Raw genomic sequence first — 15648 nt, forward strand, 5'->3', positions numbered from 1 at the left:
CCATGCTACTTTTGGTCTCTATGAGTTTAACTACTTCTAGGGACCTCACATAAGCAGAATCATTACTGTATTTGTCCTTTTGTGACTGGCTCATTTCACCGAGCATAATGTCCTCCAAGGTCCTTCATGTTGTAGAGTGCCAGAACTGCCTTCCTTCTGAAAGCTGAACAATATCCCAGTTTGGATATATCACATTCGTTTATCCACTCATCTGTCGACAGACACTTGGGCTGCTTCAGTCTTTCAGCTATTTGTGAACAATGCTGCTGTGAACAGGGGTGTACAAATATCTCTTTGACTGTCTGTTTTCCATTCTTTTGGGTACAGACCTAGAAGTGGAATATGGAACTCTCTTCTCTGCCCTTGTTCCTACCAAATAGTAATTTGAGTCATGGCCACACCACTTCCGTTGCAGCTACTTACGTTCCCACCCACAATGTATGAAGGCCCCAATTTCTCTAGATCCCCACATTACTTATCTTCTTCCTTCCTTCCTTCCTTCCTTCCTTCCTTCCTTCCTTCTTCTTTTCTTTCTTTCTTTCTTTCTTTCTTTCTTTCTTTCTTTCTTTCTTTCTTTCTCTCCCTCCTTCCCTTCCTCCCTCCCTTCTTCTTCCTCTTCCTCTTTCTCTCCTCTTTCTTTCTTTCTTTCTTTCTTTCTTTCTTTCTTCCTTTCCCTCCCTCCCTTCCTCCCTCCCTTCCTCTTCCTCTTTCTCTCCGCTTTCCTTCCTTCCTTCCTTCCTTCCTTCCTTCCTTCCTTCCTTCTTTCTTTCTTTCTCTCTTTCTTTCCTTCTTTCTTTCAGTAATTGTAATCCCAAGTTTTGCTCCTTTTTTCATCTTGGTAAGCATCTTCACTTGCTGCTTTCCCCTCTGGTCCAGGCTTCTTGTTTGCCCTTTTCCTGCCGTTTGGCACATCCTTTTCCCACCTTTTTCTGCCTCATCGACCACCTTGTTCCATTGGAGTGCGTGTTTGGATCCTCTCTCCTCTGGCCCATGCTTGTTATCCCTCTCTCCAGTGTATCACTTAACTCCAGGAAAGTATTATTTGTGGGATGGGAATTTCCAGAGAATAACTGTGGGGAGTAAAGCTCTTACCGACCTCCCAGGCATGCTAGAGGGTATTGCATTAAACCTGAACACTAGAGTTTTTGTTAATTTACCAAACGAACTCCATATTAATTTCTTCTTGATTTGTAATGTAGATTCAGCTTTTAACCCCACTGTTCCTTTCAGCACAGAAGCAGTATTTGGATAGTAGTTGGAGTTGAGCTCTTGCTGAGATTTATGTCCACAAAGCCTAGTAGATTCCTGCCGTCTTAGGCCACTCACACTGGTTTTCAATCTGTGACAACTCCCTCCCTTTCCCTGGAAATGGACAAGCCAGATATGTCAGTAGAGGCAAGTCCCAAACAAGGATTTCTGTCCCTGAAAAGGGTGGATACGACCGATACTCAACCTTTAATTGACGCTTACTATGTGCTGGGCATTCGGCTATGTAATTTGCGTTAATTATCTTCTTAATTCATCTTTGGTGGTTAAGAAAAGTTCAATTTTATGGAGAAGAATATGAATCTTAAGGAGCTGGAGAACTTAGCCAAGGTCACATAGCCAGTTTCAGTGGTGAAATTGGAATGTAGTTAATGGGTAGAAGTTCCAGAGAAAAAGATTTTGATAAAGAAGGAAAACCTTTCCAGAATTTAGAGCTGTGTAAGAATGGAAAGGCCTGGTGAGTATGGTCTGGAAGCACTGTTGGCTCCCGAAGTGCCATTTAACTCTGAGGTTGTACAAGTCACATTCATGTGTGTGACGGGCGTGATGGAATATCAGTCCCCAGTCCCCGTGACTGAGAGGCTGCATTTCGTAGCAGATATGGCCTTCGACTAGGATCAGGATGCCTGCTCTTGGCCCCGGATCATGCACTAACTAGCTGTCTCATGTTACAGAGGTCATGAGTTGCCTCTCTGGGCCTTAGTTTCCCTATCTGTAAAAGGAAGTGCATTGGATTAATGGTTGACCTTTGCATTACCTTCCAGCTCTGAATTCTGATTCTAGCGGAGGGCCCAGGCTTGGGTGTCAGGCATGCTAATTCATCATCCTTGCTCATCAATAATTTACGGGAGCTATTAATATGTGCCTTCCATGCCCAGATTCCCCATCTCCAGTGTAGGGAGCCCAGTGCTGTGAAGAGTCTACAAAAGCCTGGCCCCGGGCTATTTTTTTTTCTTTTTTTTACTGAAAATTCTATTCTCTCAGAAAGGGTGTAGATTTTCTCACCAAACAACACAGATTATCTACCCGAAGTGAGCGCATCATTCTTTCCGGTTCTTTGTCCTTTGTTTTCCAGTAAAATCTTTGCTAGTTTCTTGGCCATTTTAGACACAGATAGGAGAAGGGACTCTTCTATTTGCTGGTATAGAAAATACTTCCTTTTGGGTTGAAGCACTTCACCAGATGACAGCCTGGACCACGTGGTAAATAAATGATATTTCGTTTGAGAAAATCACTCTTCCCCTGCTGATCAAAGAGGTGGTATGGAAGAGTTTTGATGTTTACTTCTGTAGTTGGGCTAGTGTTTAAGAAATACACTTGTTCTGCTCGACTCACCGGTCTTCCTAGACTCTCAGAGCTTTAAGATTTGACTCACACTGGCTCAATCATCTGTACGTTGGTTCACTCCATCGTTTATTCATTTAGGATTTTGTTGCTGTTGTTATTCAGTTATTAAACAAATATTTGTGAACTCGTGGCACTAAGAGACCATTGGGGAGCATGACCGCCATGGTTCCTCCTTTTATGGAGCGGACAGCTTAAATGATCACGCGGAGAAATATTTATTTACAAACTGTGGAAAGTACGTGAAAACTAGGTGAGTGGATTGTAGATGGGTTCCAACTTTCTAGTCCAGTCATGTCTTTCCCCATGAATCAAAATGTTTGTTTCATCAAGCGGACCTTGAAAATGTCTTCCTCTCTCCCTTTGCATGTACCAGCCCTGCCTGGAACACCCACCCCAAACTCTGCCTATATAAATCCTATCAGTTTTTCAAGACCTGCTTCAGATTCTGCCCCTGCAAAGATATCAATTCTTATAGCCCAAGTCTTCTCACTTGACATTTGCCCCCTGTGCCTGCTCTTGCTAGGTTGTTTGGATGTTGTTATCTTCTTTACCTATTTGGGTTTGCCTTACATTTCCAAGTACACTGTAATTCTTGGATGTCGGGCATCATATGTGGCTTAAGTCTTTGATATTTCTTGGTTTTGTGATGGTGCTAATAATACTTCTCTCTCAATGAGTTGTATTAAGAATATTACTGAAAGATATGGGTTTAGAGTCATTGTGTTATCTGTAGGTTTCACGCTTGTAGTGAAGAAGTTACAGAGAGGGAGGGAGGCAAACCATAAGAGACTCTTAAATATTGAGAACAAACTGAGGGTTGATGAGGGGGGTGGGGGAGAGGGGAAAGTGGATGATGGACATTGAGGAGGGCACCTGTTAGGATGAGCACTGGGTGTTGTATGGAAACCAATTTGATAAAAATTATGTTTAATATAAAAAAAAGAAACCTCTCTTGGAAATTAAAAAAAAAAGAATATTAGTGTAAGGTGCCCACCATAGCGTATGACTGAATAGATGCTTTAAAAAAGTCATAGCAATTATTATGTTGTATCTCCTGTAACATCTGTCCAGTGGCTTGGATACTACAGTCACTCAGTAAATATTAGTTGGCAGATTAGTCTGTGACTGCCAAGCATTGAAGAGTTTGGATGACTGAGTCCTTTGCCAGTTTATATAGGACCTTTCCTGTAACTACTTGTATTTGACTGCTGCTTAGCAGTCTTACCCCCAGGGACAGGTAGGTACAAAACAATGCCAAGAACAGATATCTAGGGTTGTGAGGCAGAATGAATCATTCAGTAAATGTTTATCAAGGGTCTATTATATTAAGGACTTTGCAAGGTGCTGTTAGGAATAATAAAATTGAATTGACACAAAGCTTTCCCATCAGGAGCTTATAGTTCAGATGGAAAAATGAAAAGTGTGCAGAAAAAACTGCCATAAGAGAGGCAGAGATTAAAGCTCTGAAGACCTGTAGCGGGGAGATTATTTTCATCTAGGTAGAGGTGCGAGAGGTGACGACTATAACTTGGACATTCATAGTTGAGATCAAAGGGCATTCTAGGAGGAAAGTGGGTAGGAGAAGACATATGGAAAGGAAAAAATTTCCTAAATCTGCTCATAGTTTTAGAAGTGCATGGATGTATGTGAAGGGGGGCAGTAGGAGAAGCTAGAAAGATTATTTGGGTCCAGATTTTGTAAGACTTTATATGCCTGGACAAAAGTATTTTGACATCTTTCGTTGGTGACGGAAAGACATTAGAGGATTTTAAGTAGTGCAATTTTATGGTCAGGTCAATATTTTGGAGGGATGATTTTGAGGATGAATTGGAAAATGCAGAATGGAAGTAGGGGAAACTTGTAGGAAGGCGTTAAAATAGTTCACGGATACTTTGCTTCCTGTGACTTTTTTGGGAATGTATCAGTTTACTTGCCAAAACTTGGGCATTATTTCTATCACCCTGCACCACCAGGAATTGGGAAAATGGGCACAGGCTTCAAATTTAGTGACTTCCTATAAAAATATCCTAGTTTTTTTTTTTTTTATGTTTATTTATTTTTGACAGAGAGAGAGAGAGACAGACAGAGCATGAACGGGGGAGGGGCAGAGAGAGGGAGACACAGAATCTGAAACAGGCTCCAGGCTCTGAGCTGTCAGCACAGAGCCCGACGCGGGGCTCGAACTCACGGACCGTGAGATCGTGACCTGAGCCGAAGTCGGAAGTTCAACCGACTGAGCCACCCAGGCGCCCCAAAATATCCTAGTTTCTGATTTAATATCTTTCATCTTCTTCTGGATATGCTCCCTCCTACCATCAGCAGTGGTTGGGAGTTGGGTTTTCCCTGCCAGATACCAGTCACTGGAGGTAAAAGGCCCATTTTCTCACCTCTCCACATTTCACTTCCCCTCCCCCAATACACCCACCACTCCAAAGCTTTTGCTGATGTTGCCACTTGTCCCCATGAGTACGCGTCCTTTGTTCACTGGAAAGCTCAGATCCTTTGCAAAGAACTGCTGTTGTACCATCTGGCAATCTGTGAATTTTTTAGTAGCCTGGATGTTTGTGAGAGAGCAGGAACTCGGAAGCCGGAATCCAAACCATTTGCAAGTAATTCTTTAGAAAAAAGGGGAAAAACCCACACCAGTTCACTTTGACTAGGATTCTCTCATTCGAAGTGCTCGCGTTAGGTCCCCTGGATCAATTCCCAGGGAAAATCAGAGGACCAAGTGGATGTATGCGGTTACGCGGAGCAAAATAATGGTATGCTTCAACTTCCGGTTTCTCCCGTATAAAATTGTATGATGTGATTAAGTTGCAGGTTTGCCAGAAAGGGGATGAGTCAGGAGAAGTAGAACAGCACTGTGAGGTTGTTCCATGGTGGAAATAAGAAATCGATGTTTGTTTCTAGGAAAGGTATTTCTTCCCAGAGTTGTCTAGCTGGCTTTAGGGGGAACAAAGGACCCAGAACTTGGGAAAGATTGATAAGACCACATGTTCATCCTGAGAGAACTTTCTAGAACTCCCAGTTATTTCTTTCTATTTGAGCAAATGGGGCTAGAGGAGTTCTTCTGGGTCTATTTATGACCAGCCAAGAGGCTAACAGGCCAAACGGTTGGGAAATATGACATATCCTAAGGAGATAAGAAGGAAGTTATCCACAGATGATTTATAAAACTCAGGGCTCTACCTGTTAGGACTTGATTAGATTATATGCTGATTGAAATCTTATAGGAGTTGTTCTTTGTTGCCCTGTTCTTCATGTTGACCTAGAGTTGCGATTGGAGCGGGCATTTGATCGAAAGGAAAGTGGTCGAGTGACAAGAGGCTCAAAGCACGTCAGGCAGCTTAGACCCAAGTCTATAAGGAGTCAGCATGTCGTCAGTCTCTACTGGGTAATTAATTAAGTGATTGTCCTCCAGGAAGGTTTTGTTCTAAACTCAAACTCTCCCAGCCCCCTCAAGACCACCAAGGAGCCAGAACTGGTGAGAAATGCTGCAGCTGCTCACATATAACAGGAGCTTTTGAAAAGGAAATAGGGAGACATTCCTAATCCCACTGATACCATGGCAGGAATGGAAGAATTTGCAGGGATGGAACCATCTGGATTCCGGCCAGCACTTTGGGGTTAACACCTGCATTTTTTAAGGCACATTGGATGCCAGGACTTTTAGAAAAGAGAGCTCACAAAATGGTCATGCAGTCTGGGCCATCGTAGCTCTGTATGCTGTCCTTCACACATAGGTCCTCCAATCAAGCCCCGAGGTAGGTCTCTATGGAGAGAAAGGGCAAGCCTTTTGGTTGGTTGACTTTGGTCCAGATTTGCACAGTTGCACAGGACATTTTCCTGATTGATTTAAAGCTTTGCACATGACTCAGCCGTACACTGGGACCGTCACCCACATTTCAGATGAGAAAACTCTGTGGAAGAGCAACTCCTTCAGTGGCCATATAGCAGGCAGGTCAAAGACTCAACTGGGATTAGAGACAAGATCTCTCACTCCCAGGACACAGCTGTGATGGTCTGTGTAAGGAGAGGACAGGAGGAACAATGACATTCCCAATGAATATGGTGTCGCTGAATCGCAAAGCTTCTAACTGGACCGGAGCTTTGGAGGATTCATCACCTTTCAAGCACCATGCCATGGGTCAGACTGATGACATTTTGCTTCCCTATAATCAGTAATTTTCTATGTAGCCAGTTTGTTCTGCGCAAAAAGGCCTTTTCTTTCTTCAGAAGAAGTAAGGTTGTGCACGTAACACAGACTTATGACATGTGGGTTGCATACTTGAAGTGGTTGTTATTCCTGGAGTGTGATAACTGGCAAAATCTGGCTTCAGATCTGGGTTTGACCACTCCACTGTACCATTCATGCCTTTACCCATTCATTCATTTCCTCCCTCTCATTGAATCTGGAGTTGCCGGATTTAGCAAATAAAAATATAGGCTGTCCAGTCACATTTCAATATCACATAAACATGAATGATTTTTTTTTGGTGCAAGTATGCCCTAATTCGATTTGTAGTTCAGATAAAAACAAATGCAATTTCATTATAAGCCTTTCCCACGTGATATTTGGGATATACTTATACTGAAAAATTATTCGTTGTTGTCTGAACTTTAAAATTAACTGGGCATCCTATATTTTATCTGGCAACCCTACCTGAATCCCAGTTTGTATCTGAAAAATAGGGGAGTGAGGACTGTCGCACAGTGCTGGGATGGGGAGATGATGCATGAGAGAGCCCTGTACCATGATGGGCTCATGCTGGCTTAGTTCCTTCCTTTGTGTGTGTGTGTGTGTGTGTGTGTGTGTGCGCGTGTGTGTGTGTTCTGCCTTCATGTAGGGCTCATAATTATCTTCTTGTCCACGTGGAAGTTGATTCACACTTAGGGGGTTCAGTTAGGAAGCTGATAGGTGAACAGAAAACATTATTGGGAACCGTCAGCAGTCCCTGCCGGCCCACCCCCTCCCCCGCCAGTCTTTGCCAGTTTCGCCACCCAGGCCCCCTCTTCGGCGCTCTGTCTCTTGTCTCTTTTTGTCACCTCTCGGTGCCTTGCTCTCATGCTCTGTCTAGACCCTGTTTTATGGACTTGTCGCCTCCCCTGCATTGCTTTTGTTTAGTGCCCACTGTCTACCTACTGTTCACTTTTATACTGACTTCCCTGAAAGCCTTTGTTCAGCGTTCCCCAAGTCTCCTTCAGCGCTTCAAACATGTGGGACTGTTTAGGCTCGAGTGATAAATTGCACGGAGTTGAAGGTAAAGGGGAAGCTCCTCTCTCCCCACTTGGTCTTGGCTGACGTTTGAACAAGAGCCAGACTCGACTTCGATTTAATGCTAGCAGTCCACTTGATGCTTGCCCAAGTAAATGTAGAGTGGCTAATGCATTTTATCATCCAGATGTTGAGTCACAAGATGAAGGATAACCACCATTTAGACATATATCTGGGTAATTTAGTGAGCTGAAAAAAAAAAATCTAACTTTGAAAATTTGGTGTCGTTTTTGAGTCGACCTGTGTCGAAACACCGGACGGCAGATTTTAAAATTCTGCGTTTGCTTCCCTCACTCCCGTCGCGCCCCACTCTGACCCCATCTCCCTCTTTTTCCTTTGCTGACCTTTCTTTTTTTTTTTTTACTTCCTGCCTTTGGCTTTAGGGACTCCTTAGCTTTCCCCCACCTTGCCTTGCGTTTTTAGTGAGGTGTCTAACCTTGAGTCAGACACAGGCTGTCAGAAACATTTCCGGGAGCAACTGGTTACCCGAGTGCCTTTCTCCTCAATCCCCTCTTTCTTCTTTTCATTCCCTGATGAAGAATGAAACGCTGGCTTCACTGTAGGTGTTCTGTTTATAACTCCGGCTTGGCGGTTTTCACTTCGAGTGGAGTCCATTGAGCTTGTAAATTGTATTGGATCAGTGAGCCCATAATGAGACCTCCAAACCCAAACAGTAGAAGTCTGCTGGGATTTTATTGTTCATAAAGCTTCTTCCCTGGGGAGGGATAGAGTCATTAGGTGTGCACTGTGTTTAATATTTGGTCATGACAGGAAGCAATAATTTTCTATTTTTATGGTGGCTTCTGAGTTTTTAAAGCAATTGCCTAATTCCCATCACTGAGACTGGAAGCAAATTAACCAGACAGCGAGGGAAGCCGGTATGTGGTTTTGGTCAGGGTGTATCTTGTTTAGCGTCTTTCTCCGTCCAGTGCCTGACCCCCGCCACTCTGATGGCTGGAACCTGCCTACACGGGGGTGTAACTTAACATTTGGAGTCCCATGGACTCTTACTGCCAGGTAGAAACGTGCCCTCTCCCAAGAGGTGGAGCTGTGGGCTCCTGTTTGGGAGGCCCTCCCCTGTCCTTTCAGACCCTTCCCTCCTTAGATGAGAGAAGTATGTCACGTTTTTCAAAATTGGCATCGGCCTGAAACAGGCCGCCTCCCTCATTCTTAACCCCTGGGCGGGCAGCAGGATTTGAGCAGGACACCTATGCTAACGTCCACCCCAAGAAGCCCCAAGTTAGGTGTTAGGTCTTCTTGCTTCATAAAGACGGGGAGGGGGGGGATGCTTTGGCTTGGAGCCTCTGGAAACAGAGCCCAAACCTAAGCATCTGCAGATGAGGGCAGGGAGATCAGTTTGATGAGTTGGCATGATTTCTATTGGTCGGGCCAGGCTGACCTGTGATACTGAAATAGGAAGGAGGTGGGAATTTCCAAGGGCAGGGGCTCAGCTGTTCCCCACTCACATCTGTAAAGGGGCATAACTACTAGTAGATTACGGCACAGGTCATGGGGTCAGTGGTCCACTGACTGCAGGATGCTAGTCTACCCTGACAGCAGGATTTGAAGTTCCGTGGAAATGGGATTCTGTGATGTAATTCTGAGGACAAGGAAGGTTGGACAGAAGGCTAGTTTTTTTTTTTTTTTAAAGTTTATTTACTTATTTTGAGAGGGAGAGAGAGAGAGCACTCATGTGCATGGGGAAGGAACAGAGAGAGGGAGAGAAAGAGAATCCGAAGGGGTTCTGCACCCACAGCACAAAGCCGGATGCGGGGTTTGAACTCATGAACTGTGAGATCATAACATGAGCTGAAGTTGGATGCTGAGCCACCCAGGCGCCCCAGAAGGCTGGTTGTTTTGAGACCCATTGTGTCTGTAGATTAATCTCGGTCCCTTCGGCATTTTTTTTTTCCCTAGTAGAAAACTAAAAATGAGGCGTCAGTGACATGCTTCTTTGGGAAGTCACAGCCTACCTTCTTCTTCTTCTTTTTTTTTTTTTTTTTTTTTTTTTTTTGAGTTTTACAGACCTTAGCAGGAACCAGCTGGGCAAAATTGTGTCCGAAAAGATTGTCATGCTTGACCTGACCTGCAGAGCTGTGGAACTGACTCTCAGCTGTTAATCAGATGTGATGACCTTGAGAAAACTTCCTGAAAGCTCCCTGGCATGGGAAGCCTAGACTTGTTGCATGTTAGAGGGTTCCGGGGAAGGTCAGGGAGCCAGGGCTTGAAGGCAGAAAACCAGACCCAGGGAGTAAATGAAAGGACCTTTTTTCCAAACCCAAGTCATACATATCTATCCTCTGAAATACTATGTCTATGGAGAGAGAGGTTGCCTGATACCATACCAAGATTTTGGTGTTCTCATCTCCCCCACCACATCCCTTCCTTTTTCATCATGGATACCGTCGATGGTCCAGGAAAGCCTGTGGATCTCTAATCCCGTTGGGGCTTGTCTACATTTAAAATGGAAAGAGATGCTTAGATGCTAAATTTCAATTAGGGGGCAGTGAAAATAAAGATCTAATTTGTTTACCCTTCCAAGTTCATGGATCTCTTCCATCCCCAAACACATCGAAAGTTCCACCAGTGATGTACTGTGCCCTTTCTTTTCTCTTATCCCGTCTCCACTCCTTTGTTCTCTTTCTTGCCTCTTTACTCCTATGCTGTTCTTGTTCTTGCCTCCTTTTCTTTTTCCTTTCCTCTCACTCTGCGCCTTTTCTTCCTGTCTCTCTTTCCCCTTGCCGCCTGCCTTCCCCTCCCTAAGTTATCGCGGACTTGTGCAGGAGCGACAGCCAGTGTGTTTGTCGGGAACTTGGTCTCAGCCGTTCTGTTGCTCTCAATGGCCCATTTGTTTGCTCTTGTGCAGGAAAAAAAAAAAAAGAAACTTTTCCAACCTACGAGTTCCGTTGTCTCCCTAGGGATCCTTGTTTGAATCTTTGCTGTAAGATTTTTTTTTTCCTATGAAGTACCAAAGAAATAATTGCCTTATCGTTAACAAACAGAACCTGGCTCTTATCACCCCATACCCCAGAGCCTTGGTGCAAAAGTTGGGCCGTGCCAAGTGCATGCATTAACCTGATACGCGAAACCCCTTTTCAAAGCTGGTCCTTAGAGGACACTCATTGAGGGCGTTTTTGTCGAGAGGTGGCACAGTGAAAGCACTTCTTACGGCACTGGGTGCCAAAAGAGATTGGCTGGCGTTTACACCCCTGTTACAACAAAAAAAGAGTGTATTTTTCTGGGAGGAACATTTTCAGATTGTTCTAATTGTCACTGGCAACGAACAGTACTTGGAACCGGAGTCTTGCGGTGGCCTCACTGGAGTTTTAAAGCATCCCTTGGCACAAGAGACTTTTTGGTTCCGTGGGTGAGCTGTGGCCTGAAAAAGCAAACGGATCATAAAAAGCACCAGGCCTGACGGCCCACTATTGCCCTGCGAAAGGATGTGACATAACTTGGAACGCGGGCTGCACTGTCAGTGTGGATTCCGAGTTTGTTTTTGGAGCCACGGAGGTCTCCTGTGAGAGTTCATTTGCATCTCGTAACAGTCTCTTGGCCTCCACCTGTTTAAAGCAGAGTTCTTCTTTCGGAACCTGCATGGATCGTGGTATCTTCTCACTTAAACTGATGGTGTCATTTTGAGAAAGGCTGAGCATGAGGTTGGCCCCTCTATGCCAACCTACCGTTGGAACAACATCGCTTCTGCCGTCTTTTGGATCTTTCGACAAGGCCGATGCACAAGGGATCTGGGGAAATGCTTGCTTTGGGGTCCACGTGAATCGCCATCCTTTTAAAAAAGTTTTCCCTGTTGGGTCTTCTTTGTTAAAATAAAATAAATAAATAAGAAAACCCCACAGCAAAACACAAAAAAAGATATATGGTGTTGCATCAGATACTGACAGGGCATCTCAAAAGATCCTTGGGGAAGCTTTTGTTTGGGGTGGGAGAAATCTTCCTCTTAAGCATTTCCCAGCATTCCTTCAAGACATCTGGTTCTCTCATTTTCTCTCTGACTTCTGTGCTTTTTTTTTTTTTTTTAAATAACTCCACTACTGTCATTAGTTTTATTATTTTTAACCATTTAACGAAATGTGCTGAATGGCGATCCCACATGGCATCTTGTCTAAAACTCGTTTGACCTTCGGAAGTGATGACCTTAACCAATTTTTACTGGCAAGTGTCTTGACTTTATTACTCAGGAGACAGTTTATTTTTTTTTTCTCCTTAAAGAAAAGAGTGAACAAGAGAGAGTGAGCTTCTCTTAAGATCAAAGAAAAGGAAAGAGCAAGGAGGTTCTACCCGCCCCCCCCCCCCCCATCTCCATGCTGGAGCAAAAAATTTTCTCTTTCCCATCCTGTTTTGTTATTATTCTCAGTGTCCTTATAAAAGCATAAATAAACACGGTGAAATCTCACCCATGCCTCCTGTACCCACATTTCCCTCTTAAAGCATTTGGGAGCTCCTCTGTTTGCCCTTTGAAATTGGGCTGCTGAGTTGATGCATTGTCTCATGTCACCATCGTATTATTTTCTTTTGCCCACTGTCGGTGGAGGCCAAATCTATTAAGTGCAAAGAAAAAAAAAATAAATAAAAGGAAGCAAACTGGGTTGCTGCGCTTTTGCTCTAACTCTAGGAGACGTAGGTCTGAGTTAGAAGGATTAACTTTGCTGCTTTGTGCGCCCTGCCGTCCCTGGGCTCTATCACCAAAAGCAAATACAGGTAAGGAGAATGGTGTGCGGTTGGCAGCCACTGGGTGAAGAGGCCCCCCCCCCCCCCCCGGTGGAACGAGCACTGTAAATGAATTGCTGTTCTACCCTGGGGCAGGGCAGCGTGAGAAACACCAGTAGAACAGGGCAGAACTGCGCTGCCTCCCTCTCCCTGCACTGAAGAGCTAGTTTAGGTGTCCAGCATCATACATCTCAAAGCCCCGCAAACTACGGGGAGAAAAGAACCCTTAAGCTGCAGCATCCTTCCTTGGAAAGGGAGTCATTTCCTTCTGGGTTGTTTGTGGTTGTATGTCGAGAAAAGGGGTAGGAACTTCAGGTAGAGCATTTCTTCGAGGGGGGTGCTGAAGCAAAGGGCCTCTTTAGGAGGTGGGAGCATGGACGGTGTCATGGTGTTGGGAAGGGATCCTACCGACTTGGAGCTTGGGAGCTGTATCTCTGTCACCCAGCACCCACATGCAGCGGCTGCCCTCAGGGTTTCGTCTCTGGATGGCGTCAGCATGCAGGCGCTGTTGGTCCAGGCTTCTCCAAATGTCAGGAGATGAATGACGATTGGCCGAGAGCTTGACCAAGGCACCAGGCATTTGGGAGGAAGCATTCTTCACTGGCATGCCGGGCTAAGGAGAAAATCGCCTTTATAGACACAGTTTATGGTTTGGATGGCTAGAGCATCAGGAAATGCTGTTTGCAATAAGAATGAGCCGTTCATAGCAGTTGGAACCGCCGATATATTCTCTGTCATGTCGTCTCACTCCAATGCCATGGCTCGTATACGGCTTCAACTTATTCAAGGCAAGCGATGCTATGGATTCAGTTAATTAATCAAGCACTCCGTCCCTCCCCAAGTGTGTTGTGAGTCCCTCGTAGCACTTAGCACTGTGTAGTGCTGTACTTGGGGGCGGGATAGGAGCCCTTCTGGTCCAAGGTGGAAGGGGAAAGGTGAGCATTTATGCATTCTTGATTCTAGCGAGGCTTATCTCTGTATCTGAGAACTCTTAAAACACATTGCATGTCTCTGGGGCTCAAACCAAGCAGTCGGTTCTAGAAGTCATGTTGGTATTATTGCTAGGTTGTTGTTTTTTTTTCTTCTGTGGTCACTATTATTTTCTTGGTCCACCCATCACAGAACAGAGGTCACAGCACCATGACCTTTTCCTGGTGGAATGGACTGCTGAAGAAGTCACATGGCCAAGTTTGTATCGGGGGTCCACATTTGTTTCCTCCACTCTTTTAATCAGAATGCTCATTTAATTCTATTCCAGCACCTGTTCAGCAATTAACACCCTACGATTTGCATCTTACCCTGACATTTGCTATCTTTCCAATTAGTTTTTATATCAGTATAATTAGGTAGGGTTATTACAGTGCATCAAGCAGGGTCATGGTTATTCCCAAGCCTTTAAGCGCTTTCCCAGATTTGTTTAGGGAAGCCACTAAGGGCAAATGGTTGATTAGGATCACTGTTTTTCTTCTTCATTCAGATCAGGAGAAAACTGTTTCCCCATGTGGCTCATGAAAGATCAGGGAAATATGTCAACCTATAAGAATTAGTATTATGTAGTTCATGACTTTTGGGTGAATTTACAGAGGATTATAAATAAGGTACATAAGGTGAAAGCACTGTGGGTGTTTTCTGTGCAGGGGCCAAGGCAAGATCCTCACTTCGCTTGCTTTGGGTTATCCGTGGCGGGGACAAAGGGAAGACGTTAAGCGAAATTGAAAGCTTCAAAGTCAACTTTTGTGCGTGCGCATATGTGCGTGAGGATGCAGGAAGGAGGAGAGGGGGAAGCGTTTTTATCCTAATGGCATCAGGGGATAAAGAGAAGGTGATTTGAATGCTCACCTGATATCTGCACTTCAGCTTAAGCTTGGTTTTGTGACTTTCACCCACGTCGGGAGTATCTGACGAGACAAAACCCAAAACTCTCTCCCTACTGGAAAAAAAAGTAAATTCAGAAGGCAGACGCTTTGCTGGGTCCATCCGTGTGTCTACCTGTTATATCCTGTATACTTGGAGCATTGCCTGGATGCTTCCGATAACGTGATCCGTAATATGGGCTGGGGGGAATCATTGCCTGTCGTTAAATGGAATGCCCAGACTAGGAACTAATCTTGGTAAGATTTAGAGTACATGCCATCCAATAATACATTGTCGGATATTATTCTATGATAACGTGTATAGAGTATTTCTTTTATATGCCAAGGTCAGATCCATGATTTCCTCAGAAATGTACGTGTGTAGGTCATACACATATATTTAGGTCAAATTCCATTACACTCAACGGCAAAGTCCCGGAATTTGGACCTAGTTGTTGGAGACAAGTGAGGACTCTGAAATCTCTAGGCAGAGTTCAGATTTTGGTGGGGCCGAATTGTTTGTAATGGTATCCGGAGTCTTTGCTGAATTGGTAAGATGACAGCAATATCTGGATGTTGCATCTGATACAGTTGTTGGAGAGACTACCATGATTGATGGGGGATGTAATAATGCCAGATTCCTCTGGGAGAGAATTTTACACTGTCTGATTTCATATCGACAAGGTTTTCTTTTACCTGTGATACACAATTGCACGGAGTCATTTTGTTGTGGCTTGACTTGATTTTTTTAATAGCGAGTAGACGTGTGATTTTAGGAGGGGTGTCTCTGAAAACCAGGGAGTCTGAATTGCCATAACTGGAGCACATCTATTTACCATGTAGGCACTGGCACCTGAAATTAAAAATCCCAAGTACTGATTTGGGATCTTGGAATGTTTCTGCCTTAAGTAGGAAAGGGAGCAGGTATGATGGAGCTGGGGGGAGAGACAGAGGAGGCAAAACTCCATAGATGTTGCTTTTACACCATTTTGATATTTCCTCCTCAAATGTTGACACAGAGTAGACACCCAGCAAATATTACTTAAAGGAATGACAGAACCTACTGTTAGGACAGCAGGAACCAAATGGTGCAGGTTCAGTGGGAAAGAAGCAGCAAAGGGTGCGGGAAAGCACAATCTGGTCTCTGGAGGGAAAATGGGCAGAAATTCAGCTGTTTTA

At 44.4% G+C, this 15648-nt stretch overlaps 1 protein-coding gene across 8 annotated transcripts in view; it reads left to right on the forward strand.

Annotated features, from left to right (window-relative positions):
- Nucleotides 1-15648, forward strand: part of EBF2 (EBF transcription factor 2) — a 191220-nt gene that overhangs the window by 15513 nt on the left and 160059 nt on the right. The window lies entirely within an intron of this gene.

Source organism: Panthera tigris, chromosome B1, assembly GCF_018350195.1.
Source record: "Panthera tigris isolate Pti1 chromosome B1, P.tigris_Pti1_mat1.1, whole genome shotgun sequence".
NCBI classification, from domain to species: domain Eukaryota; kingdom Metazoa; phylum Chordata; class Mammalia; order Carnivora; family Felidae; genus Panthera; species Panthera tigris.